The sequence below is a fragment of the Eptatretus burgeri genome, chromosome 15, assembly GCF_056783735.1.
Source record: "Eptatretus burgeri isolate ZD-2024b chromosome 15, Ebu_testis_v1, whole genome shotgun sequence".
NCBI classification, from domain to species: Eukaryota; Metazoa; Chordata; class Myxini; order Myxiniformes; family Myxinidae; genus Eptatretus; species Eptatretus burgeri.
In genome coordinates this window covers 54,731,285-54,756,950 of record NC_140975.1, presented here as the reverse complement: position 1 = coordinate 54,756,950, position 25,666 = coordinate 54,731,285, and the positions used below count along the sequence as shown (strand labels likewise).

General features: G+C 41.8%; 2 long non-coding RNA genes across 5 annotated transcripts in view; both read right to left on the bottom strand.

Annotated features, from left to right (window-relative positions):
• Positions 1-25,666, bottom strand: part of LOC147012197 (uncharacterized) — a 175,256-nt gene that overhangs the window by 66,254 nt on the left and 83,336 nt on the right. For 2 of the 4 annotated variants that reach the window (XR_015051511.1, XR_015051513.1), the window contains exons 3-4: positions 15,273-15,294; positions 12,917-13,786 (exon numbers count right to left, since the gene is read on the bottom strand). This is a non-coding gene — a long non-coding RNA (uncharacterized LOC147012197). Of the gene's footprint in view, positions 1-12,916; positions 13,787-15,272; positions 15,295-25,666 lie in introns of those variants that run through there. The other 2 variants (XR_015051512.1, XR_015051510.1) reach the window with 1 other exon arrangement.
• LOC147012198 (uncharacterized) lies at positions 5,560-12,302 on the bottom strand. The gene is made up of 3 exons (XR_015051509.1): positions 6,285-12,302; positions 5,937-5,994; positions 5,560-5,704 (listed from the first exon to the last, which is right to left on the bottom strand). It is a non-coding gene; the product is annotated as an uncharacterized LOC147012198 (long non-coding RNA).

Here is a 25,666-nt window from a genome sequence, read left to right as displayed (position 1 = left end):
TTACACTCTATACATTCAGTGATAGAATGGGAAAGGGGTCTGTCGAAGGTTTTATTCCTGATATGTCAATGGGAACAAACACAGACCCTGGATATACTCAAAGGAAAGGAATGTATAATGATGATACAAAAGCAGAAAATAGTTTTACTGTGGCAGTTCCTCTTAAAGGTATATTTGGATTTTGTGATCATGATAAAGTTCTGTATGGTCTTAAAATTAGATTTCAACTACAAAGGAATGATAATGAAAATAGATTACTTTTTGGTGCCCAGAATAAATTTGTAATTGAGGAAATGAGTTGGTATATCAGTGAATATACTCCTAATCTTAAAACAGAAGAGATGTTGAATCGAAGACTTAACTCAAAGAAACCACTCAGTGTATCATACCTCAAAAGAAGATGTCAACACGTTAAACTCAACCAAACCACTTACACGTGGAATTTGGGTGTTCTGCAAGGAAAGCCACGATATCTGTGGATGATTTTTAAAAAGCCAGATGGTGATACTGCGACTGATAAGAATAATGCATTGAGTGATAATGCTAAGGTGAAACAACTTCGCGTTTCTCTAGATGGAACATTTTATCCACGAGATAGATTGGAAATTAATTGGGAAAAAAATGATTTTGCTGAAGCATACAAGTCTTACCAAAAGGTGTGTGAAAGTAATGGAAATAAAGAACCTATTTTGGATATGACAGCATTTAAAAGTTTGTATACAATCTATGCGTTTGACCTGAGCGCGCAAAAGGAAACTATAAAGTCTAATCGAGTGGATACTTCCCTATACATTGAAAGAGGAGAGAGTGAAGAAGTTGATACATATTGTTTGCTTTTGGAAGAAACAGAATTGCAGATTAATACAGATAATGGTGTGATGATTAGTCTCACATAATTTTTTGTTAAATAAATGAGTGGCAAAGTACCAACTGGGGTATATGTTAATCAAATCAATCTTCATAAACTATCATCTTGTGTTCAAAATCAAAAGCCTTGTACGATTAACGTTAATACAATTCAGAGAAAAGGAGCAGTAAGAATTGATGTTTTGCTCACAAGAGAACAGGTTAAAATCTTGAATGACACTGGCTCACTTAAAATTAAAATGACAAAACCAATGTTGAAAAAATATTCAATAAGAGAGACGAGTGGAGGATTTCTCCCATTTCTAATTCCTTTATTTGCTGGTTTAAGTGCGGTTGGAGCATTGATGGGTGGTATTTCAACAGCGGTGAAAACTGCCAACGAAAGGAAGGCTCAACTCCAGGCTCAAAAAGAATTGGAAAGACATAACAAAGAGTTGGAGAAACAAATTAGTGGAAGTGGTGTAATTGTAGATTTTGCTGAAAAACTTGAAGGTCTGCCTGATAAAGCGAGATTGTTAGTTGGAGATATGCTTTCTTCTATCGCACAAGCAGGTGTAAAATTAACTAAAAGAGGTTATGGATTATATCTTTCTAATAAATAAATGAGCATTGATGAGTGGTTGAAAGAATTTGGTAAGAATACAACATCAAATTTACAACTTGTTAAATATTGTAAGAAATTAAAAATTCATAATGTGGTTATTTGTATGAGAGATGAATTAACAAATGTGCCTAAACATACAAAGAATATTATTATGAACTTAGAAGATAATAATGGGAACGGTTCTCATTGGGTTTGTATTTTTAATAGTCAAGACAAATATTATTTTGATAGTTTTGGTCTTCCACCACCTGTTGAAGTCATAAAATTCTTACAGAATGGTGTTTACCAAACATTTCAAGTCCAAGAATTAAATTCTAAGTGTTGTGGTCAATTATGTCTATATGTGTTATTTCAACTCAACAAAAATAAAAAAAAATTTATGATATTATTTTTAATCGAATATAAATGACTTATGTTGGTAAAGATGGTTCTATCTTTGGTGTATCTCAAGAACTGGATATTGATTTATCAAATTATTACACAAAGGCACAGGCTGAACGACATAAATATAATATAACCAAAAATATTAACATGAAAAATGCTTATAAATTAAAAAATTATCCAAGCCCGACTGACGCGAATGACTTGGTGAGATTAAGCGATTTATCACAATATATATACTTAAATAAAACAGCCGTGTATTCCAAAGATACAGAAGTGTTGATATTATCTCCAGGTCATACAGAATTCACAGTTCGAATTAAAATAAATTTTTATAAAAAAAAAAGGGCGTATCGTTTGCATGAGAATAGAACAATGAGGTATGATATGAATGATTTAGGGTATAATTGGTCATTTAAAATTAACCTCGAAGACCTGGAACAATTAAATCAGTCTCGTAAGGAAGAATATTATCCACTTGGTATCGAGAATGAGTTTTGTGGGTCCACGATTAGTAAACAACAAATAAAAGAATTTAATAAGGGTAAATATAATAATGGTTTTGCCCTTGTTTATCTCATGAAAACAGAAAAAAACAGTATTATATATAATAAGTAAGGAAATACAAAATGATTTAACTATGGGAAGATGGGGAGGTGTTTCGTGCCATAATATTATTCTAACATATATTTCTAATACATAAATGACAGCAAGAAGGCTTCAAGAAAATTATCATTTCTGTGTCCAAGCATACCTTCAAGAAAAGGGTATTCGGTATTTTAATAAATATGTTCTACAACATAAGAATGAGGTATTTTCAATAAAAGATTGGCATTATGCTGATGTTGATAAACCGACAACTTTAGATTTAATTAGAATGTTAAATAATGAAAAAATTATGAAGTTAAGAAAAGGTAAGGCTCTTTTAGAAATTTTATTGGTTTCCTGTTGTAAAAAAAAATTATTTTGGATACAGGAATAACAAGAAATCCTGATGAATATATGTATAATATTCTATGGGGTGTAAGCGATTCAAGGATAGTAAGGGATGAGGAAGGAGTTGAAGAGGAGAGGGAAGAGGAGGAAAAGCAGAAGAGAGAGAAGGAGGAGAGGGAGGAAAGAGAGAAGAGAGAGGGAGGAAAGAGAGAAGAGAGAGAGGGACGAAAGAGAGAAGAGAGAGAGGGAGGAAAGAGAGAAGAGAGAGAAGAGAGAGAGGGAGGAAAGAGAGAAGAGAGAGAGAGGGAGGAGAGGGAGGAAAGAGCGAGACAAAATAAATATCAAAATATGGAAACCAGTGAGATTCAAAAAGATTGGTGGTATTACAGAAAATAACTCAACCCACCGAGGAGGAAAACAAAGAATTGACAAGTCTATTTGCAATACTTTCGACAAGACTATCATCGACAAGCTATTCATTTTAATTCAAGTTTTTTCTTAAATAAATGGAGGAGAGAGTGAAGGCATTTCTAAGGATTCTTTATGTTTTAAAAATTAAGATTCAAATGTGCATGTTGGAAACTAAAAAGGTTTTTGCACTCTGCAGGAATTTTTCACATAAATAAATGAGTTATTGTCTCAAATGTCAAAAGAAAACTAATACTAAAAAGATTTCATATATTAAAAGTAAAAATAACAGGGTTATACAAAAAGGTATATGTTCGGTGTGTGGTTCAAAAAAAAAAATCAATTTATCTCCAAACACAAACTCGGAGGAGATATACAAAAGTTTTTATCAGGAAGTAAATTTACAACTACTGGAATACCAGGGGAATTACATCTTCCAGGGTATTCTTTCTGTGGTCCAGGCACAAACTTGGATAAAAGATTAGATGAGGCAGACAATCCTAAATCCTGGAGTCAGCCTATCAATGGAGTTGATGAAGTGTGCATGAGACACAATATTGATTATGGGAATACCACAACGTTGGAATAAAAGCATGAAGCCGATAGAGAAATGTTGTATAATGTGTCTCTGATACAAAATCCAACCTTGAGAGAAAAAGTTGATCGGTTCATTGTGAAGAAGATGATCAGTGCTAAATTGAAACTTGGACTTGGAAATTCAAAAAACTTATAGGCTCTAATGATGCCATTAAGACTGAAGAGCAATTAGCTGATGAATTACATAAACCAATATTCACAAATTTTCAGAGAAGGAAAGTTTATTCCAAGGAAGTTGATTATATCTGGTCTGCTGATTTGATTGAACTCAATAATGATAAGGGGTACAAGTATGCTTTAACCGTTATTGATTTGAGGAGTAGATACGTATGGGTTGTCCCATTAAAAAACAAAACAGGTAATACTCTTATGTTAGCCTTTCAACAGATATTTAATAAAAGTAAGAGAAAACCTAAAAAATTGTGGACTGATGAGGGTAGAGAGTTTTATAACAAGACATTTATGAATTTTCTAAAAAATAACAGTATTACATTAAACAGTACCTTTAATGAAGGGAAGGCAGTTGTTGTTGAACGTTTTAATCGTACCTTAAAAGAGAGACTATATAAAAAAATTCACACAACTCAGTTCACAACAATGGTCATCTTTTATTCAGGATATTGTGGATAAGTATAATGACACGATTCACACGTCAACAAATATGAAACCATCAGAAACATTTACAAAATTAAAATATGAAAAAGAGATTAATGTCAGAAAACCTAAGTTCAAAGTTGGTGATATCGTAAGAATATATAGGTGGAAATCTCATTTTGAGAAAGGTTTTACTGAACGATGGACGAAATAACTTTTTTAAATTGTTGATGTAATAGATACGGTTCCTTGGACTTATAAAATATATGATTTGGAAGGGGAAGAGATTTTAGGTTCATTTTATTCACAGGAATTACAAAAGACAAAGATAAATTGAAATTTTTTGACTCCGCCCCTTTTTGACTCCACCCACACAAACCCCACACAAACCCCACCACACACCCCTCACAAGCTCCAATAAATTGAAATTTTTTGACTCCGCCCCTTTTTGACCCCACCCACACAAGCCCCGCCCACACAAACCCCACACAAACCCCACCACACACAAACCCCACACAAGCTCCACACAAGCTCCACACAAAAACTCCACACAAGCTCCACACACACACAAGCTCCACCCATATTCATCATATTCACATAATTAGTGATTAGTTAATTAGTTCTCCACACACAACATGTTTATTTAATTAAAAAATTATCCACCTATCCACACAAGCTCCACTCATCCACCCATCCACCCATCTCTCCACCCATCCATTGATCCACACAAACCTCATCCACATTCGCCCCTCCCACATAAGCTCCACCCACATAAACCCCTGCCCACATAAACCCTGCCCACATAAACCCCTCCCACATAAGCCCTGTCTACACAAGCTCCACACAAAAACTCCACACACATAAACCCTGTCCACATAATCCCCTCCCACACAAGCTCCACCCACATAAACCTTGCCCACACAAGCCCCACCCACACAAGCCCCACCCACACACACCCCGCCCACACAAGCCCCACCGAAGCCCCGCCCACACAGGCCCCACCCACACAAGCCCCACCCCCCTCATCCCCCCTGTGCGCCCCCCACCTTTGACGCACCACCTCCCTCATCCCACCCCCACCCTTCCCCACACACACACATGGGGAGGGGAGGGATGGGATGAGGGGGTGATGGGTCATTGGGGGAGCGCACCTACCCCCTTTATCTTCTTCTTGAAATTCAGAATCAAGTAATTGTAAACAAAACAAATATAATTTATTAATATTGAAAATATTAAATATTCATTTGCGAGAATGTATAATCTTTCCCAGCAATCTTCTTCAGATGTCTTGTGATTTCGAAACTCAGACACCATATTCTGTTTTGAAACAAAAAGTGGATAATAATTAGGTTTTATAAAGATAATTACATGGTAATATGAGTAAGCCTAATTGACCACTGAATTAACACACCAGGAGCCTGTCATCCTTTCAAGGTCAATAAAATGAATTCAGTGTACTGACAAAACCACGTCCAAACTAATGATGCAACCAACATAAGACGACATTCTAAAGAGAGAGTGATATTAATAATAATTCAGAAACATTTACCTCCAGAAAATCATGTGTTGTACAAGATTGCTTCAACAGCTGATGTTGTGTGATAGTGCTGAAAAAAAAAAAAAAATAAGTCAAGGGTATAGATGAAGAGACAGACAGAGAGAGATACAAACAGACAGGGAAAGCAACACACACACGCACGCACGCACGCACGCACGCACGCACGCACGCACACACACACACACACACGTGTCTCACCATTGGTTTAATTCATTCGAGATCAGAGACCAGTCATTATAAATCATTGACCTCTTCAATAAGAGCAGAGAGAGGTAGGTAGAAAGACAGACAGAGAGAGACACACACACCCACACACACACACACACACACGTGTCTCACCATTGGTTTAATTCCTTCGAGATGAGAGGACGTGATAAGACTTCGTACCACTCATTATAAATGTCTTTCAATTCTCTTCTAAAATCATTGATCTCTTCAATAAGAGTATTCATTTCATGCACCTCGTCGTGATATGTAAACTCAATTTCTTCCAATGACCTGTCAGGGAAAAAAAAATATATCAGAATTATCATGATGTAATTTATAATCATTTGCTTCATCGTTCAAAGAGAAAACCATACACAAACTTACCAACTTTGTAGTGAGCTGTTGTCTTCATCGGAAGAGAGTGAGTCCATGCCTCAGTTGTAAAAATGAAAATCCCATCTGGCAGAAACTATGTCTGGCGAATCACTTATAAAGCAACGATGAGGAGATTGCTTAATCATTGGGTGTGGCCACAGGAAATGACAGCTTGGAAAATAACTGGGCGATTGTATGAATCATTTACAAAACATACTTAAAATGGTTTTGATTCAAATGTTTTCAGTTCGTGTTCTGAGATAAAATATAAACACGAGACCTTGTCTCACAGAATAGTTCCTATTTTTTCACAGCGTGACAGTCCAAAGCCACTTCCTCATTCACACAGCACGACCGTGTCAAAAAAAAACACTTCCTCATTTTCACGGCATGAACTGAAAACATTTGAAACAAAACTTTTTTTATGGCGTGGTTTATACACAAAAATGATTTGCAACTCGGGCGGTGGTCAAACAAGAGCATTAAGAGAAGTTTATCATTTCGTAATGGCACAAAAGGGGTATCTTAAAAAATATAAAGATTCAAATGTTTTGTTTGTCAATATTTTAGATGGGGATTATTGTGCAAAGAAAATTAAACTATTGAAGGAATTTGAGAATGAACAAATCTTTATAGGTTCAATGAGTGAGCTGATCAACCTCCAGGTTAAAAGGGGAGACAAATAAATATACCTTGGGATAGCCTGGTGTTGGCTAAGCCTGGTGTTGGCTTAGTGGTTAGGGTGGCGGCTTGGGATCCCAGTGTCCTGAGTTCAAGCCCCGTTGGCTGCTGAATTAACACCAGGGGGTTGACTCAGCCTGTCATCCATCCGAGGTCGGCGAAGTGAGTACCAGTGTACTGGTCCCGGTGTATGCCCCGGTTAGAATAGGTGTACCATATCCCTGTGTTGTAAGAGGCGTCCAGGAAGGGCATCCGGCCATAAAACATTGCCTCACAAAAAGCCAAACCCCTGCACAGCAGGGTAAAACGGATAAAAAGGGGGTTTATTTTTAGGGGGAAAAAAGGGAATCGCTGAAAATCCCCCATTCATTTACATGGGGAAAAGTGAGCTAGAACCAGTATATCCACCCTACTCACCACCACTCTATGAACACTGGACAGCCTGCTACACCTCCCGACACACATGTAACATCCGATTACCAAACAACCTAGCTAAACATGCATTTAAGGGGGGATCTGGGCTAATCCTATATTTAATAACCCACTAAAGGCCCATTTCCGCAACACTACCCCCACCTTTCTCCGGAGGCTCTGGCGAGCCTCCATTTGGGGCAGCCCACAGTCATGGCCCTATCTAACGTGTAGCACAAATCTCCCATTTACTCTAACCCACAATATTGGAAGCACTTAACTCCTAAAACCAAAGTGTCACAGTAAGATTGGCATGTCCCTATCCTGGTGTGTCGGATTACGAATCTAACAAACACATTCACACTCTATGCACAATACTTAACATTCTAATTATGGACTTGTTTGAGAGGGCATTCAATATTACTTTTAACACCAATATTTGCGTAGGAGCAGGACCATTCAAAGGTTCAAAGTTCCCTAACGTGTTCGCTACTTCATGCCCCCTCCCGGCAGTATTGTCTATTCACCCCTGAGGGTTTCCTCACTTCATGGCCCTGTTGGCCTCTCACCAGGTGAGTTGTCGGCCCAGTGGCCTAATCTCACAGAGAGTTCTTCAGCCCACTGAGCCCAGAAAATGGCATGAATCTTCAGCCGTAATGGCCCACAAAATGGCATGAATCTTCAGCCGCAATGGCCCACAAAAGCACTTTGGCCTCAATGGCCCACAAAAATGCTTCGGCCCATATGACCCACAAAAATGCTTCGCCCATATGGCCCACAAATGATTTCTCGGCCGCAATGGCCTATTCACGAGCATCAGCAGGCAACAAGCCCTGCATTGGACAGCAGGTGACACAGCAATGGTGGCACGGTGATATCGATGGTAAGCAAATGCAGTTTGGAGGCGTTCTTGAGAGCGCAAGTGGGTGTGATGACCTCAGACCAGGTGAGATGGAGAGTACCCTTAACCTTCCTTGCCTGACTTGTTTTGGTATGGTCTTCTAAATAAGGTCTTTTTTTTTTAGCAGACAGGATAGTGTGTTTCTTAATCAAATGTTATCTTCGTGGGTGTGTGCTCATGACACACTGGTGGCCTCTCTGGCACTTGGAGAGGGTGACCTAGCCTGGCCCTTGTTAAAAATTTTTCCCATCATCCCTTCTCGTACCAGGTGTCACACATGAATGGTGCGGAGGAGAGTTCATCGAACGGAACAACTTACTTTTAGCTCTAAACAACGAAACAAACCCTGCTATGGCCAGAATGATCCTAATGACCAATTTTCTCAACCTGGCACACTGTTCCATTCTTTTAAACCTGGGCAAGGCCCTTATTTGTCTTGTTTCATTTGGTGGTGCCAGCCATAACTCGCTGGCTGGGGAATGTGACTACTACTAGACTTCTTTGCCTGCTTCCAATCGGGGGTGGGGGGGGCACCCAGTGACCTCATGGTTCACCTGATTGTTCTTCTGGAACTCCTAAATAAGGGATGGCTCTCGAGCCCCCATACTATGCTCTCCTAGCACTAAAACCTACTGTGCTCTCCTGGCACTAAAACCTACTGCGCTCTCCTGTCATCTCTGGCAGCCTTCACCTGCCAGGAGCCCCCAAAGTGCTGGTGCCCTCTCTCCCGACTCACCAACTTCTAATACCATGTCACACTCCCAGCCAGTACCACCATACCTTGGCCTGCACCTACCCCTAGCAGTCCTCCTGCACGATGGAACAGCAGCCAGAATCCATGTCAAATCATCTAAGTCCCCCTAACCTATTCTAACTTGGTTAGGAGACTCCTACCGACAGGGTACGTTGTTCGCACTCACTCTCCTCATTTGCACAATCACGCCATTCACCCCCAACACTTTAGTCATTCATTCCACAGTGCCACACACTCAGTCCACAACACCATCCAACACCTTTCACTTTTATGTTAAAAAAAAAACACACCAGTCCCTCGGATCCCACTTGGTCATCAAATTTAACTGATACACTTTTTTTTATCAAACCCCAATCAATTTGTCACTATATCCGTCGTCCGCTGGCCTCCTCCATACTGCTCTAATCGTTTATTTCCAACAATTTAAACAAAACATCAAAATCTCTTCACCAGCCCCATGGAACCTCTGCATGGCTCAAACCAGGCATTTCAGTCTCTCCTCAAACAAGCCACTCTTTGTCGTCCACTTGTTTCCAGTGTGTTTAACGCTCTGCCTGTGATGTCTCCACTACTTTTTATATATTTTTTAATAATCACCCAAATCCACTCGTGCCACTCTTATCCCTTCTGTCAGTCTCTCAATTTGCAATCACTCTCGATATAATTTTCAATCAAAATTTTTAGATCCCAATATGGCCTGCTTCTTTGGTTCATTGGAAGGGGAGTGAGGGAAGGAATCCCTCATTACACATTACATGACCCCGCCACCTTTCCGCCACGGCTCAAAGGGGTCACGTCTCAATTGGGGTTGTGGTCCACCCCCTCCTCTCTTCCAGGGTTCGCGGAAGTCAGGTAAACCCCAATCGGGGGAGCGGCCTCCGTCTCTTCTCTCTAACTCCCTGAAGACGGATAAACCCCACTCAGCTAGCCAAACTCCTCGTTTCCTCAGAGAGGTTTGAAGACCAAGTGACACATGGTGGTGTCGCTGCTGGCCCCTTCCTGTTCTAAAATGGGTACGGGGTATATGTGACACATGCCAGTTCCACTTGCTACTCATCTGCGCTCTACCCCAAAGTTCTTGTGAGGTTGAGAGAGAAATTAACATCCAATTTCTAAAGCCTGCTCCTGGATGCAGCACCTCTAACTCTGTAAGAACTTATGCGGAGCTGTTCATTATGGTTTCCGTCCCCTGTGTCAAGTTCTGTCCTGGTGGCATTTCTATTTCCCCTTGCACCTCCAACCTATTTCCTACGTCACCACTCATTCCACACTCAGGACTCCCAAACAAAACAGGCTGCACATATTCCAAGGTTATATGTTCACATTCCACACATTCAAACTTGCCTGGGTACTGACTAACTGCCTCGCATTCCAGGGTTACATTCTTGACCACCACGTGAGTACACACACACACGTCTCAGCTTTGGCAGCACACAGCGGTGCTGTAGTCTGGACTGTGGGCTCACAGCATTCATTCACAGGCATTCCACACACACACATTCAGGGGTCACGCATATGTGCACCCCATCGCACAGAGTCTCCTCATCAACATAAAATCCAATTCCTACCTTAAGCTCCTCATCCGCACCATGTATGCATGTGCCCTCATACCTGCTTCGTTCGAGTCAGCTCAGTCCGGTCGCTTCTCTCCAGCAGATTACTCATCATTAGATCGCCACACTCCTCTGGGGCTGTCAGCTCCACATGCTGGACCTGCTCAAAATGTGTTTCATTCGTCAACAACCCCATATGCTCCCTCAATGTCTTCTTCACCAGGGTTTTCTCTAATTGTTGTTTTATCCGACGAGTGATGTCAATCAAGTCCCGCACCACTAACATTCCTCCCTGTGGTGATGTCACACATCCCACATCATTGTGCTGTTCTACTTCCTGGCTCCATTTTCCTTTTCATTTGAGTCATTCTTCCTCTCTGAGCCTTTTTAGTTGTTCGTTATCTTTCCGGAGTTTTTCCATCTCTGCGTACTCCAACCTTGCTGGCTTCTTTAGTTGGTCAATTTCAAATTCATGTTCTTTTTGTTTCCTATTCCACTGTCTCTCTTGTTCTTCATTCTCCATCCTCGTCGTTTCTCTCAATTGATTGATTTCCTTTTCCTGCTTCATTCGTTGGTCTTTCACTACTCTTTCTTCCGTCTCAATCTTTAATCTTGCTTTGGCTTCTAACTGTTCAATCTGCACAGTGTAGTTCCTTAACGTTTCATTCTCCATTCTCTCTTTCTCCTCACTTAACATCCTCAGCTTGTTTTGTAATTCCCTCTCTTTGTTTTGGTGTTTCTGTGACTCAGAAGCTTTTTCCCCTAATTCCTTTCTCATCTCAGCACCTCTTTTGCATGCTTCCTCCCTCATTTTGTCCATTCTCTTATCGTATTCCTTGCTAATTTCCAGTTGACGTCCCAGTTCATTTCCCCTGTACTCTGATTTCCAAAGCTGTCGACTTTTCCAACAATTATTCCTTCCTTTGCTCCATATATTTCTCTTTTTATCTTCTGTTCAAGGTTTTCTCTTATCTGATGGCCTGATCTTACCTTTTCCTTCAGTTGTTCCAATTACAAATCGTGTTCCCGTTTTTCCTTTTCCAGCTTTATTTTCCATTCTTTTTCCAAGTTCTTCCTATCCCGGGAGTTACTAATTTGTTCTTCCTCTATTCTTTTGTTCAGTTCGCTCTTCTCATGTTCCAACTTATGGGTACTCCACTCCAACCTACGGGTAAACCACTCGACTTTCGTCATTTCTCCATGTAGTTCCTCGACTGTGTCGGCGAAGTCATTTTCCAGCCACCGAATTCGTTCCTGTGCATCGACCAATTGTTGTGATTCCCTGTGCATATAATTTTCCTGAAACTCCTCTGCCTGCCGTAGTGCCTCGTCCAATTTAATTTGTAACTACTCAATATAATTCCGATCACACTCCACCTGTTCCAAGGCATCCGCCAATTGTGCATGAAGCTCGCGAATGTACGCGTCGTCGTCCTGCTTCATTTGCCATGATGCATGCTGTGACCACGTGGTTTGAACCAGTGGGTGAGAGCGTTTTCTTCGTGCTGTGCAGCTCGTTACGATGTTCATACTAATCCTCTCCCGCTTCGTGTTGCGCTGAGGTGGAGCCGCGCCGCTATTTTGCGTCTCCACTTTCTTTATAATTTCGAAGTTTTACACCCAATCTGCACAAAATAAAATCAAACCAAATTTTGAATTTGAGAGCAACATTTTTTTTTTATTCCCCACCCCCCCCCCCCGCACCTCTTGTAATCAATGTTCGGGGTGTGAACAACACCAGACGTTGTTGAATCGGTGTCCTGCAAATTTATGGAGGTGGAGGGATTCACATCCCACTTCTGACAGCAGATGTTGTTGATTCGGCGGCGCTTAACAACTCCGCCGTCTCAGGGGTTATATTGGCGGCTAGTTCGGCACAGGTCACGGGTCATGCGCCTCAGATCACGATACCAAAGTACCCCTGGGCCTTACAGTTTGGGGATATAGACCCCAGCTACAGACTGGGTTTGTCAGAGAACGAGCGAAGTCTGCCGCAGTCTGTAACCAGTTTGGTTTTAAATACAAATTGAGCGAATGTTCCTCAGCACGGCACGAATAAGTTCAAGGCGGCAAATCTCGTTTAAATCAGCCAGATTTATTGGGGACACATCGGGGAGTACGACAAAAGCAAAGCATTCACGAACGTTATAATTAATGTATAACCTGCTCTTACCTCGGGAGCTATGGATACGGGCTTCGAAGGGAGCCCTAGCAAAAGAAGCCATAGGCCCGGACAACATGCAGACAAGACACGGAGTACTTGGTGGTTCCTCATGGACGAGAGGAAAAGTGTCGAAGGCACGAATGCTGCTCGTGACAAGCCGATGGTGTTGGATTCGAGCACCCAGCCCGAGCATGCAGCGTGGCAAGATGGTTGCGACGACATCCTTTTGTCGGCACGGCTCACGCACCAGCCTCGGCACATCCACCCCCTGTAAGGTTGACGGCACAGGAGAGAAAGATCTATGGTGTGTTCCAGCTGCTTTCTCAGAAGGTCAGGTATGCGAATCCAGGCCTGGCCTGTACACCAGACCAGGCCAAATCTGGATGTTGGGCTCCGCAGGCGGATCGACAGGATGAAAGACGTGTCAAGCTGTCCAGGGAGAACGGACAGTCAGAGGCCCCGTCGCTGGAGTCAGGATGAACCTGGGAATGACCTGCATGCTGGATCCATGGCCAAGGAGGAACAGCCAGCCAAGCCACTCTTCATGAAGCAGATCGCAGACAGTAAAAAGCAGTTCCTCTTGCCTTTTAGAGCAGGCCCTTTTCACCACCCCTGGGGACCCGTGATTGGTCCATCGTTCGAGATTGCAGCAGCTCTCCGCCAATGGGTTGCTGACACGTCCTGTTGACCGACTCTTTCAGGGCGCTGGGTGGGGGCTCGTTAAGAGGGGGGAAGGAAAAAGAAGGCGCCTCTTGGTACACCACCACTGTATGAACACTGGACAGCCTACTACACCTGCCGACACACATGTAACATCCGATTACCAAACAACCTGGCTAAACATGCATTTAAGGGGGTCTGGGCTAATCCTATATTTAATAACCCACTAATGGCCCATTTCCGCAACACTATATTTACTTTTTTTCATTAACAGATTCAACTGCGACATTTTTTATATTAAAGGAAATTTTAAAAATGGTCCTTAACTACTATTGAACGAAATGTCATTTCACCTGATATATTAACATCCTTTATTTCATCAGGATTTACATCTTTCGGGTTGTTGAAAAAAATACAAATTTCTCCTTGCATATTACAGATGGTCTTATCTTTTCTTTCTAAAGCTTCATCCATAAGGTTTTTCCTTTTTGATACTTTTTCTTGTTTCATTGCTTTTTCTAGTTTTGAATATATTGCCAGAAGGAGAGGAGAAACTTTTGTTAGAGCTACTTTAATTGATGTTCTTCCAGCTATATTAAAAGCCCTTCCACTGAAGGAAATTGAAGAACTCATATTATTCACCATAATTGTTTTTATCCAATAGTTGTTATATTTATCTTTATTCAATTTTACATCCTCGAAATATTTCTCAGTTTCTTTTACAAATGAAGAGATTGATTGAAACTTGTCTTTTGTGTCTTGATATATTGTATTTATGAAGTGAAAAAGTTGGAGGATTGAGTGATTTTAAGCACAGATTCAGCTATAAATTATATGAAACTTTCATCAAGAAAATTTTATTTAAAGCAAAGTTTTATTTTCTAAATATGGCGAACACAACATACTCTGATGTTTGTAATCATTAATATAAATGTTATAAAAAAACACCTTCAAACCAACAAACACACATTCAACCTTTTCAGACAAATATCTCCACTTGACCAAGCAACAAACATTGTGATAGATGTGATAATGATATTCTTAAAAAATTTTTTTTTTAATTAACACCTTCAATCACACAAACACAAGGACAATGAAGAAAGGGAAGGTTCCACTAAATTCTCCATTGAAAACACTGATGGAGCATTTGAAGAACATACAAAAGTAAGATTGTTTCGTTTTCAAGACCCTGGACCATCTTCAATCATGGAAGCTGTTGATGTGGTTAAACAAAGTATTGAAACTGTAATTAAAAACACATTAAGTGAAATGAAAACTTTTAAGTTTTATATGGGAGTAAAATTGAATATGGTAAGACAAGACGATGAAACTACTCCCTATATGAGGAGAAACCCTCACTTTATCTCATCATTTCAAGATTTTGTAAGATGTGATGTTTACGATGAACTCCAGAGACAAGAACAAGATGTTGATAACAGTGTAGTAGGTAGTGAATTTACGACTAAAAAAAATAATCTTTTTAGATAAACACATCTTAAAATCAGATCCTCTTCAAGCTTCTTATTATATTGATTTACCAAAAGAGATAAAACTTAAGAAAGCGGTTGTTATTATTCAAAACAAAGATAAGAAATGTTTTATATGGTCTGTTCTTGCTCACCTCCATCCTCCACAATGGAATCCTGAAAGGGATGAACATTATAAGAAATACGAGAATACATTAAATGTTAAAGATTTAAAGTTTCCAATGTCATTGAGAGATATTCCAAAATTTGAGAAAATGAATAATCTATCTGTTAATGTATATGGATTAACGGATACAAACACAGTTCAGATATTAAAAATTTCAAACAACTATAAAAATGATGAAACACACACTGACCTTCTCTACGTTACTTCAAAATAAAAATCACATTATGTTTTCATCAAAAATTTATCAAGATTAACCAAACCACAACTATGTAAGAGAAAATGTAAAACGTATCCTTGTAAGAGATGTCTCAACTCCTTTCCCACAAAAGAACGATTAAATAAACATTCAAAATATATAGAAATCATCAATCAACCGTAATCAATTTAACAAAAGCAGGTTCAAACATGTCATTCAAAGATTTTAACAAATCTATAAAACATCCATTTGTGATATATGCTGATTTTGAAAGTATCCTTGAAAAGATAGATACTGTTTCTCCAAATCCAAATAAATCATACACAAATAAATATCACAAACATACTCCTTGTGGTTTCTCTTATTATATGAAATTATCTGTTGGTGATCAATACAAGTTAGAACTTTATAGAGGAGAAGATGCCTCAGAGGAGTTTGCAAGATGATTGGAAAAAAAACCGTATAAGACTAAGAGAAATAATGGTTAAACCTCTAAACCAATGTCATTAACAAAGTGAGAGAAAAAGGAATTTAGAAAGAACAGAATCTGTCATATTTATGAGGATAAAATTGAGGGAGAGGTCAAGGTTAGGGATCACTGCCATCTTACTTGTAAATATCGAGGTCCAGCTCATTCCCGTCGTAATCTTAATTACAAGCCTCCAAACCTTATTCCTGTCTTTCTTCACAACAATGCTCACAATGACACACATCTATTTATAAATGAACTTTCAAAGACATCTGGAGATATTTCTGCCATTCCGAACACAGATCAAAATACATCTCATTCACAAAAACAATTCATACATCCCCCACAACCCATATCAGATTTCTTGACACATACAAGTTTATGACAAGTCCATTATCTAACTTAGCATCAAATATGAAAAACTTACCGAATCTTAAATCACATTTCTCAAATCAACAAGAGATTGATCTCTTATCACAAAAGGGAATACATCTGTATGACTATACGGATTCATTTGAGAAGTTTAAAGAAACACAACTTCCTTCAAGGGAAAGTTTTTATGGCAGGTTGAATAAAACTCATATTTCCGATAGAGATTATACACAAGCTAAAAAGGTTTGGGAAAAGTTTAATATAAAGAATCTTGGAGAATATCATGATGTTTATCTTAAAACTGATGTATTGTTATTGGCTGATGTGTTTGAAACTTTTAGAACAGTCTGTCATAATAAATATTCTTATGGATCAGAGGAGGATTAAAGAGGAGGAATATCTCAAGTATGTTCCAAGAGATATGCCAAAGCAAATAACAAATATCTTCCTGATTACAATAAGAATGAGGACAACTCTTACCTGATGTATTATGATGCTAACAATTTGTATGGGTGGGCTATGTGTCAATCTTTACCTTATGGAAAACTTAAATGGGTGAAAGAAAAACATTATGAAAAAGCTTGAAAAGACATTGTTGTCTCCTCTCAAAAAGAATTGGATGAAGCTGAAGTTGGATATTATTTTGAGGTTGATTTAAAATATCCAGAAGAACTTCATCACAAACATAAAGACCTACCTTATGCCCCTGATAAAGAAAGTCCAAGAAAAGAATGGTTAAGTGATTACCAACAGTCATTTAATATAAAAGGTGAATCTCCAGAAAAATCTACTTTCAACATTTAATGATAAAGAAAGTTATGTTTTGCATCAAAGGAACTTGAGACAATATTTATCTGCTGAGTTGAGAGTGAGGAATATTCATCGGATTTTGAAATTTAAACAGTCATTGGTCAAAGAAGTATATTGATTTTAATACAAAAAGGAGAACAGATGCAAAAACAGATTTTAAGAAGGACTTTTATAAATTAATGAATAATGCTGTATTTGGAAAGACTATGGAAAATGTTCGGAATCGACAAAATATAAGACTTGCCACATCTTGGAAACAGGTTTCAAAGTTAATTAATAGACCAAGTTTTGAACGAGCGGAGGTGTTTTCAGAGAACTTTTGTGCTATTTATTTGAAAAAAGAGTATTGAGATGGATAAACGTATTTATAGAGGAACATCAATTCTGGACTTGTCAAGGTCATTAATGTATAACTATTACTATAATAATTTAAAATCAAAGTATAAAGATAATGTTATTGTTATACATGGATCCAGATAGTTTTATATTAGAAATTAAGACAAGTGATGTATATCTATACAATAAGAGAGAAACGCCAAATTTTGTTCCCGTTTTCCGATGTCAAATCAAATTACATCCTCCTGAAAATTGGCCAGTATTTAACTTTCTATCGGGAAAGTGGCTAGATGTACTATTCCTTGTGAACCAACGATTATTAATTGTGAATTTTGGGGGTGGAAATGGGCAGGACACACCCAATGCTCTTAAGAAGGAAGTAAAACCGTTACCACTTTCATTGAATAAAAAAGTAAAACCGCCTACCACGTTCATTGAAAATTGTGATTATCGACGGAAAAAAGTGTATTTCATCGATGGAATGAGCAATGAGGTTTCCTCGCATTCGTTCAGGTGAGTAATTTTATTATACTTTCCTGACTTGCACTTCATAACCATCCCCTACACACCTTTATTTGTCGACAACAGAAGAAAAAGCCAAAACTAAAAAAGATTACTATCTAGCTTGCCTTCCTTTAAGCCTTATCCTTAAAGCCAGCAAGCTACTGTTCAATAGTGCAAAACATTTAAACAGTGAAACCAAGATGCAGATTTGCATAACATTTGAACAGTGCAAAAAAGATGCAGGTTAGGTTTGCTCTTGATTTGAACAGTCAACAGTGCAAAAAGACACAGTGTTGTATTCGGTAGTTTTGCAGGTTTGCATTTGAAAAGTAGAATGAAAGATGCAGGTGGTTTGCTTACCAGCATACTTTTCTGATCCAATCACTCTCGCCTGTAATCAACTTCAAATTGTCTAATTGACTCAAATTATACAACCATCCTCAAATTGTCAAGCTAAGATTTTATTCTTTATCTACTGACTCACAACTCAATCATCAGTAACTACTGAGCAAAAATTGTGCAGCAACCCACCCTGTTTGGTGGAGTCTTCCTGCTCCAAATAAAGTAAAATAAAAGTAAAGTTATTCACTCTCCTTTTTAGCTGACTATCAAGTGAGACTGTACCTGAAAATCAGTTTGTGAGCTTGCAAGATCTTACTACATCCCAGTAAGTCACTTTTATGTACTTGGAAACCCCACTTCAATTCTTGGAAGACCCACTGCAGTACTTTGCAATCCCACTTTGCAATCCCACTGCAGCACTTGAAAATTCAACTGCAGCACCTAGCAATTCAACTGCAACACGTGGTACTCCTGCAGCAGTACTTGGAATTCCCACTGCAGTATGTACTTGGAAATTCCACTGCATTACTTGGAGATTCCACTGCAGCACTGGGAAATTCCCCTGCAGCACTGGTATCATTCAGGCCATACACGTGCATGAAAAGGCCATTGACCCAAAATAATCTGGAGCTAAAATCCGTTGATTGAAACGCACATTACTAATCACTTTTATATTGTTATGATTGTGGAAATTCACAGAACACCATTCAGGTTCCCCGAAGATCAGTTATGTCGATAAGTGTGTGTCCAGACAGATTTCCCCACCGATGTCTAACGAGCTGTGCATCTTTGAGGAAGTGTTATTCTGTTCTCTCGTTATTTTAAACAACATCTCCTCACCATCTTAACCAACAACCACCAACATCTCCTCACCACCTTAACCAACAACCGCCAACATCTCCTCACCACCTTTGTGACAACTGCCAACATCCCCTCACAACATCAACAAACAAACAACGTCTCCTCACCTTCATCTCCACAGACGACGCCATCTTGCCACCCGCAACGGCGTCCACGAACGAGCGAAAGCCGGTGATTTCTGCCTCGTCCGCTTTCCACGGCCGGTGATTTCTGCCACGTCCGCTTTCCACGGCCGGTGATTTCTGCCACGTCCGCTTTCCACGGCCGGTGATTTCTGCCACGTCCGCTTTCCACGGTAGAATTGGATCAAAATGACAAAAGACGCGGAGCCAGTGGGGGGGGGGGGGGTGAAAGGTCAGAGGTGAAAGGCCAAACACGCACCCCCGTACCCCAAAAAAGGGCGTGCTGGAATGCCAAGCTGGCAGTTGAGTTGAGGAGAGAAGCGTTGAGCGTAGTGGAGCTTGGAGTCCGGGAGAAGTTCGAGTCCAGTGAAGGGCTGTTGCTTGTCGGAGCACAGTGGAGATTGGAGTCCGCGAGAGGTTCGAGTCCGGTGCAGGGCTGTTGGTTGGTGGAGGCAGCCGGCGAGAAGTCGCCAACCAGCGGCATAATGGTCCGAGTTGATCGGGCCCCGGGACGGTCTGAGCGACGCGGAGGAGGGAGCGGGCTTCAACTCTCAAAGAGCAAATCCTGTTCGCTCCTCTGAGGCGTCGTCAACCAGGCCCGATTTACTAGGCCGCACGGCTAGGCCTGGACCAACCGAGCTGCCATGCCAGCTGCCGTGTTGACGACGAAACTTCGAGGGTCGCCCAGCGAGTCACCACGAGTGTGGCAGGTAACCTGCGTGGTCTCGCAGAGCTCCTGCAGTCTTTACAGCTCCGTGGAACATTAAAGGCCTACGGGTCCTGTTCTACCATTTCCTTTCCTGGGGTTTTCTTTGGATGGAACTTGTGGCGCCTTGTCCTTAAGTAGAGGATTGTAATAAGTGTACATAATAAATAGAAACGGCTGTAGGGTCTTTTTGCTCGTGTTTTGTCCCTTACCCCCTTTGCTTGCATATGTGCATTGTAAAATAAATGCCATTGTTTGAATATTCACCTGCTCGTTGCGTCCCTTCCCCCGTTGAACTGCCATACTTGCGTTTGGAATAAATAGCTGGTTGTTAATACCAATAAGCTAATCGGGTCCAACAGGGCTTGGCGATAATACACCGCTCGGCAAATCGCAGACGGAGCGAGCTGCTTGGGTGGCTCGTTTCCGAGCGGGTCCCATTGAGGTACAATCTCTCCATAGGCTGCCCGCATGAATAGTTAGGTAAATCGACCATTCAGCTATCGGACCCTGCAGCGCGGGTAGAGTATTGACAAGGTTGTGGTGTGCTTAAAAGCACACCCGAAGCTGGATTTCGGTGTTGATCCGGAAAGCTACGACTGGATTGCCTGTCTGGTGGGTGCGCAGCCGCAATTAGCTAAAAGCGGTCGCCCGCATGCGGAACGGGTGGAAACCACAACACTGGCATCAGCAAGCAGGATACAAACTCTCCCGTCTACAAACTAAATTAAGGGGAACCGGATCAAGGGTGTGTGAGGCGACCCTCCGTTCCCATTAAAGTCTGAGTGTGGAACGAGCTGGGGGGGAGTGTGGATTGTGTCGGCCCTGCAATGGAGACGGGGGAGGTCATAATAATTCGGGAGACATGTTGGGGGAGACTCGTAAAGGTGACGGTGACAGAGAGGGAAAAATTAAATGGGGTGACTGAGACGTGTACAAGACGCGTAGAGACGAGGGAGATAATAAAGCAAGAAATGGAGGTAATGAACGAGGTGACGGAATTAAAAGAGACACAAAGGGAGACGACGAAGGAAATAGAAGTGTTGCCAGAGAAGCGGGAGATAGACCGAGTCGAGAAGGAATTAAATAAAACAAAGGAGGAAACAGAGATGAAGAGCCAGGGAGAAACTAATGAACACGAGGGAACGACGGAAAAAATAGAAGAGATGGGAACGCAGGAGGTAGAGGAAATAATAAGAGAGACGACGGCAGAAATAATGATGGAGGCGAAGGAAACAAAAGAGGTGACAAACACAAATAGTCACAGAAACAGAGACGCGGGAGATGGAAACGGGAGAGGAGAGACTACACGATAAAGACGGGGTGAAAGGCATGCACACACACATGGAGGGAGGGACAATGAGGGTGAGCTGGCGGAATGTGTAGTGACCCGGTGCAAGTAGCAGAATAGCCTTCTTCAGGAACGAGGGGAGGGAATATTCCCCCTTGAAGCGGATCGCGACCAGGTGAGTTCGGTCGCTCCGTGCGAGTTAGAGGGGGTGAGTGCTGTGAATGGGTACACGCGGAGCTTGGGGAGTGTGAAGGCCACGGGACCCCTTGTGGTAGCACGAATCCCCAGCATGATTGTTCCGGTGTGTGTGTTTATGAGTGTGGCGAAATGCGTGTTTTGGAAAGCACGCATAGCGTGGGTGAAAGGCCGTGTGTGAAAGAAACCGAGTGTGAGAGGTCGCTGTATGTAAGGGAGATGACGGTTGGTCGGCAAGAACACGCAACCGCATGTCTGAGTGAGAGTGTCATGGCGAGGTGTGTGAGCGTCATGGCACGTGGGAGTGCGTGTGTTGAATGGCGACGTAGATGGCGCCAGACAAGAGACAAAGGCCGAGTAGCGGCCGTAGCTGTTTTGGGGACCGTGCCGGATTCGCACGGCAGCGCGCGCGCGAGGTCCGTGCTGTGCTTCACAGGAGGCCGCCATGGGCGCGCCTGCGCGAGTGAAATCCGGTCCGGAAACGCATGCGGTGGATGTAAGCCGATCCCGCGGATGAACAGAAGGTAGGCTGGGATTATGAATTTGGATCGGATTGGTTCTCATGGCGAACGTGCGTGTAAAGCTCTATGAGCAGAGCACATGTGCTCGCATGGGGAACCCTTCGAAACGCGAGGCTTGCTTCGGATGCGCAGGGTGACATCGTGGCTGCATGGTTGGAATCCAGCAGGAGGGGAAATCCCTACTGGATGTTACCATCTGAGAAGGGACGAGGTGCGCGAAGCGCGAACAGCTGCCATGACGTCACGCGAAAAGAGCGCAGATTGCGAGTTGCTGCGCAAAAAGAGAAAAGCAAGCCTCGCCACTTCGGGTGAACAGGATTCCCAGGCAGAGGGTGGAAGACCCCCTTGCTTGGGCACAGGAATGGAACTAGTTAGGGGGAAGGGTTAGCTTAGTTAGACCGGCTACATGGGGCAGGAACAAGTCTTCATGGAGCCTGTGGAATGGTTCGTTAGTGGGAACATCAGTTTAGATTTAGAGTATGGGATTTTGGAATTTGAGGACAGTGACAGACTTTGGATGTGTAGTGGGGACGTAGCTTAGCTACGTATAGTTAAATGGAATGTGCTATATTGTAAGGGATGACGAGGGAGCACGAGTTAGTTAGGGGATGCAGTCAGCAGAATGGCAGTGATGTGAGCGATGGATTTGAAACATGTTGAGTGAGTGAGGGCCAGCGGGCCTGTGTGAATGGAGCGAATGTGGTATGCATGGTGTGATGAGTGATTCGGGGGAGTTGTGATTCCCACCTAAGGGACCCCGGGGTCAGAGTAATGTGAGTTATTGGGTCAGTAAAATTGACAAAATGGAGGTCGTTTTGCTGTTGGTGCGAATGTAGGCTCGAAACCCATTTGGAGGGGTGCAGGAGTCCTGTTGATGGGCTGGGAGCGTGGCTGCGAACGGTGAGTATCGCTTAGTGGGCACCCCGGGCACTGGGCTAGTCGGCCACGGTAGGCCAAGGGCCCAAGAGGGGCCAGGATAGTGTAGTGGGCACGGGTGGGCCTGCATGATGCGGGCCCCGTAGCGCCAATGGCCACGTGGGCAGTGTCGTGGGCACGAGCACCTGGGGAAAGGGGCCTGTGGTGCCAGCCTGCCACATGAGCATTGAGGGGGAGTAGCCCTGGAGGGGCACTCCCCAGGTTTTAGGGAGCTGGTAGGCTCGGAGACAGTCGCAGGGCCCGGGGGTGCTATAGTTGGAGAATCGGCAGAGGGTAGTTCCTGCCAAGGGAGCCACGCGTCCCAACCATGAGACCGTGCGAGGGCACGAGGGAAAATTAGAGGGCATGGCCCAAATTTGTGAGGAAATCAACACAGGTGACGGGAATCTTGGTTGGTAGAACCAATAGATTAAGCGACAGGTGCTTTTGGAAAGCCCGGGGGTAGTTAAAAGTTAATAAATGTTAGAGTAGATAGGAAGTGTACCCCTCCGCACCATCCATCCCTTCGCTCTCGTTGTAGGCCGCTGGACCCACTTTGGGTTAGATCGCTGAAATCTGAGGAGGCCATTCTGAGGCTTCGTTGGGCCTCAAGACAGAATGCTAGCTCTCCCTTATTCCCTCCAGGAAGGGAACATAGGGGTTGGGAGTAGGCGAGGTGACATGGTAGGTTAGCCGGACAAAGACAATAAAGGGGGTTTGGGAGACGATTTATAGTTGGATAATAAGAGGATAAAAAAATAAGATGGGGCTAAATTTGGTTTGGCAAACTAAGGGAGTGGGTATGGACCACTGATCTCTACTACTGGATTGGTCACATCCACAGCGATTGTATCCGGAAGAGTGAAGTCACCGGAAGTTCACTTTCCGCCATCTTGTGTCCCCCAAAACATCACTGCAGCGAATACGAAAACAGCAGACTGGCAGTAAGAAATCTCCAAATACAAGCAATAAACTTTGCATGTAACTCATGCAAAGTTTTATTAGTTGGTGTAATGAACTTGTGAAAATCACAGACCTCATGTGACCGTGAGAGAATGTCACTTTGCGTGGTTTAATCACCTTTTACGTCTGTGCGCTGACAGGGAACGTTGACATTTCACATTTTCATGTGTTAAGTGTATTTTGTGATGTCATACACACGGTGATTAAACGCAGGTAGTGACCTTTCGCCCATCATACCTGCACCACATCAACACAAGAAAATTCCGGACTTTTTTTTTTCAACTTCCAGAGGAGTGGGCATGTCTTGGGTAAAAAAAACAACAAAAAAAAACATCAACCACACCACACCCCTTGACAAGACCCACCCCCATCAACAACACTCTGCAGACATGCACATAATCATCCATCAATGCTCAAACTTGTAAAAAGACCTGCCAACATCCCTCTCCACCTCTCTCTCTATCGAGTGCAGCCTGTGGCTGCTGGTTGCATCATTGGTTGAGATGCGGCTGTGCCGCTGATGCAGTGTCCCTCTTACCAGTACACTGGTACTCATTTTGCCGACCTCGGAAGGATGACAGGCTGTCAACCTCCTGGTGTATAATATGGAATAGGCAAAGCCTAGAAGCAAACGTAGAATTCTTCTTACATTCGCTTCTTAAATATTTATCAAATTAAACAGTCTTTTTAGAGGATTCTTAATCATTATTAATGATCATGTTTATTCTTATGTCTTTCAGACCGTGTTCATTGTTGATGTTGCAATAAATCGCCAACTGAATTAACAAAGAGAACGACAGTCTTATTTACTTTTTGCTATGAAAAAATAAATATTACCTGAACATTACCTTCACAACAACAACTACACCGCCTAGAACAGGATCTCATCTGAAAAAAAAAAAAAATCCTCAACATTACCTTCACAACGACAACTACACTGCCAAGAACAGGATTTTTATCTAAAAAAATAAATACTAGATTGAACGTAGAATTCTTCTTACATTTGCTTCTGACTTTACCTATAACTTGTTCACAACTGTATATGCAATTTCCGGTTACTTCGGCATGGATTCGGGATCAGCGATCAAATAATGTAAATCACGATTAAAAATTATTTTTTGATGATGCGGGAGATATCTTTATTAAAATCAGTGGAGGAAATATACACCATGTCTGATATGATTTGGGTCTTTCATGTCTCCGACAATGCCTTTATCTTCCGGCATGCATCATTCCCCATGACAAAAAACGGAAACAAAAAAAAACCAGAAGCAAAAGAAAAACCGAAGCAAAAGGGTCATAGCTAACGACACGGATTCAAAATTGCCATGGTATTGTGTTGTTGTTGTTGTTGTTGTTTCCTATTCTCTCATGTGCACGCGTTAAGTAATATTCACAAGATAGAAATAAAACGCAATCGTGTTTATACACTGCACAGTGTTTAAAAACAACCGGAAGCAAAAGGGTCATAGCCAACCACACGGATTCCAAATTGCCATGGTATTGTGTTGTTGTTGTTGTTTCCTATTCTCTCATGTGCACGCATTAAGTAATATTCACAAGATATAAATATAACCCAATCGTGTTTATACACCGCACAGCGTTTAAAAACAACCGGAAGCAAAAGGGTCATAGCCAACGACATGGATTCCAAATCGTCAGGGGTATTGTGTTGTTGTTGTTTCCTATTCTCTCATGTGCACATATTAAGTATGAAGCTCACTGCATTCGCTATTAATTCAGCGGCCAATGGGACTTG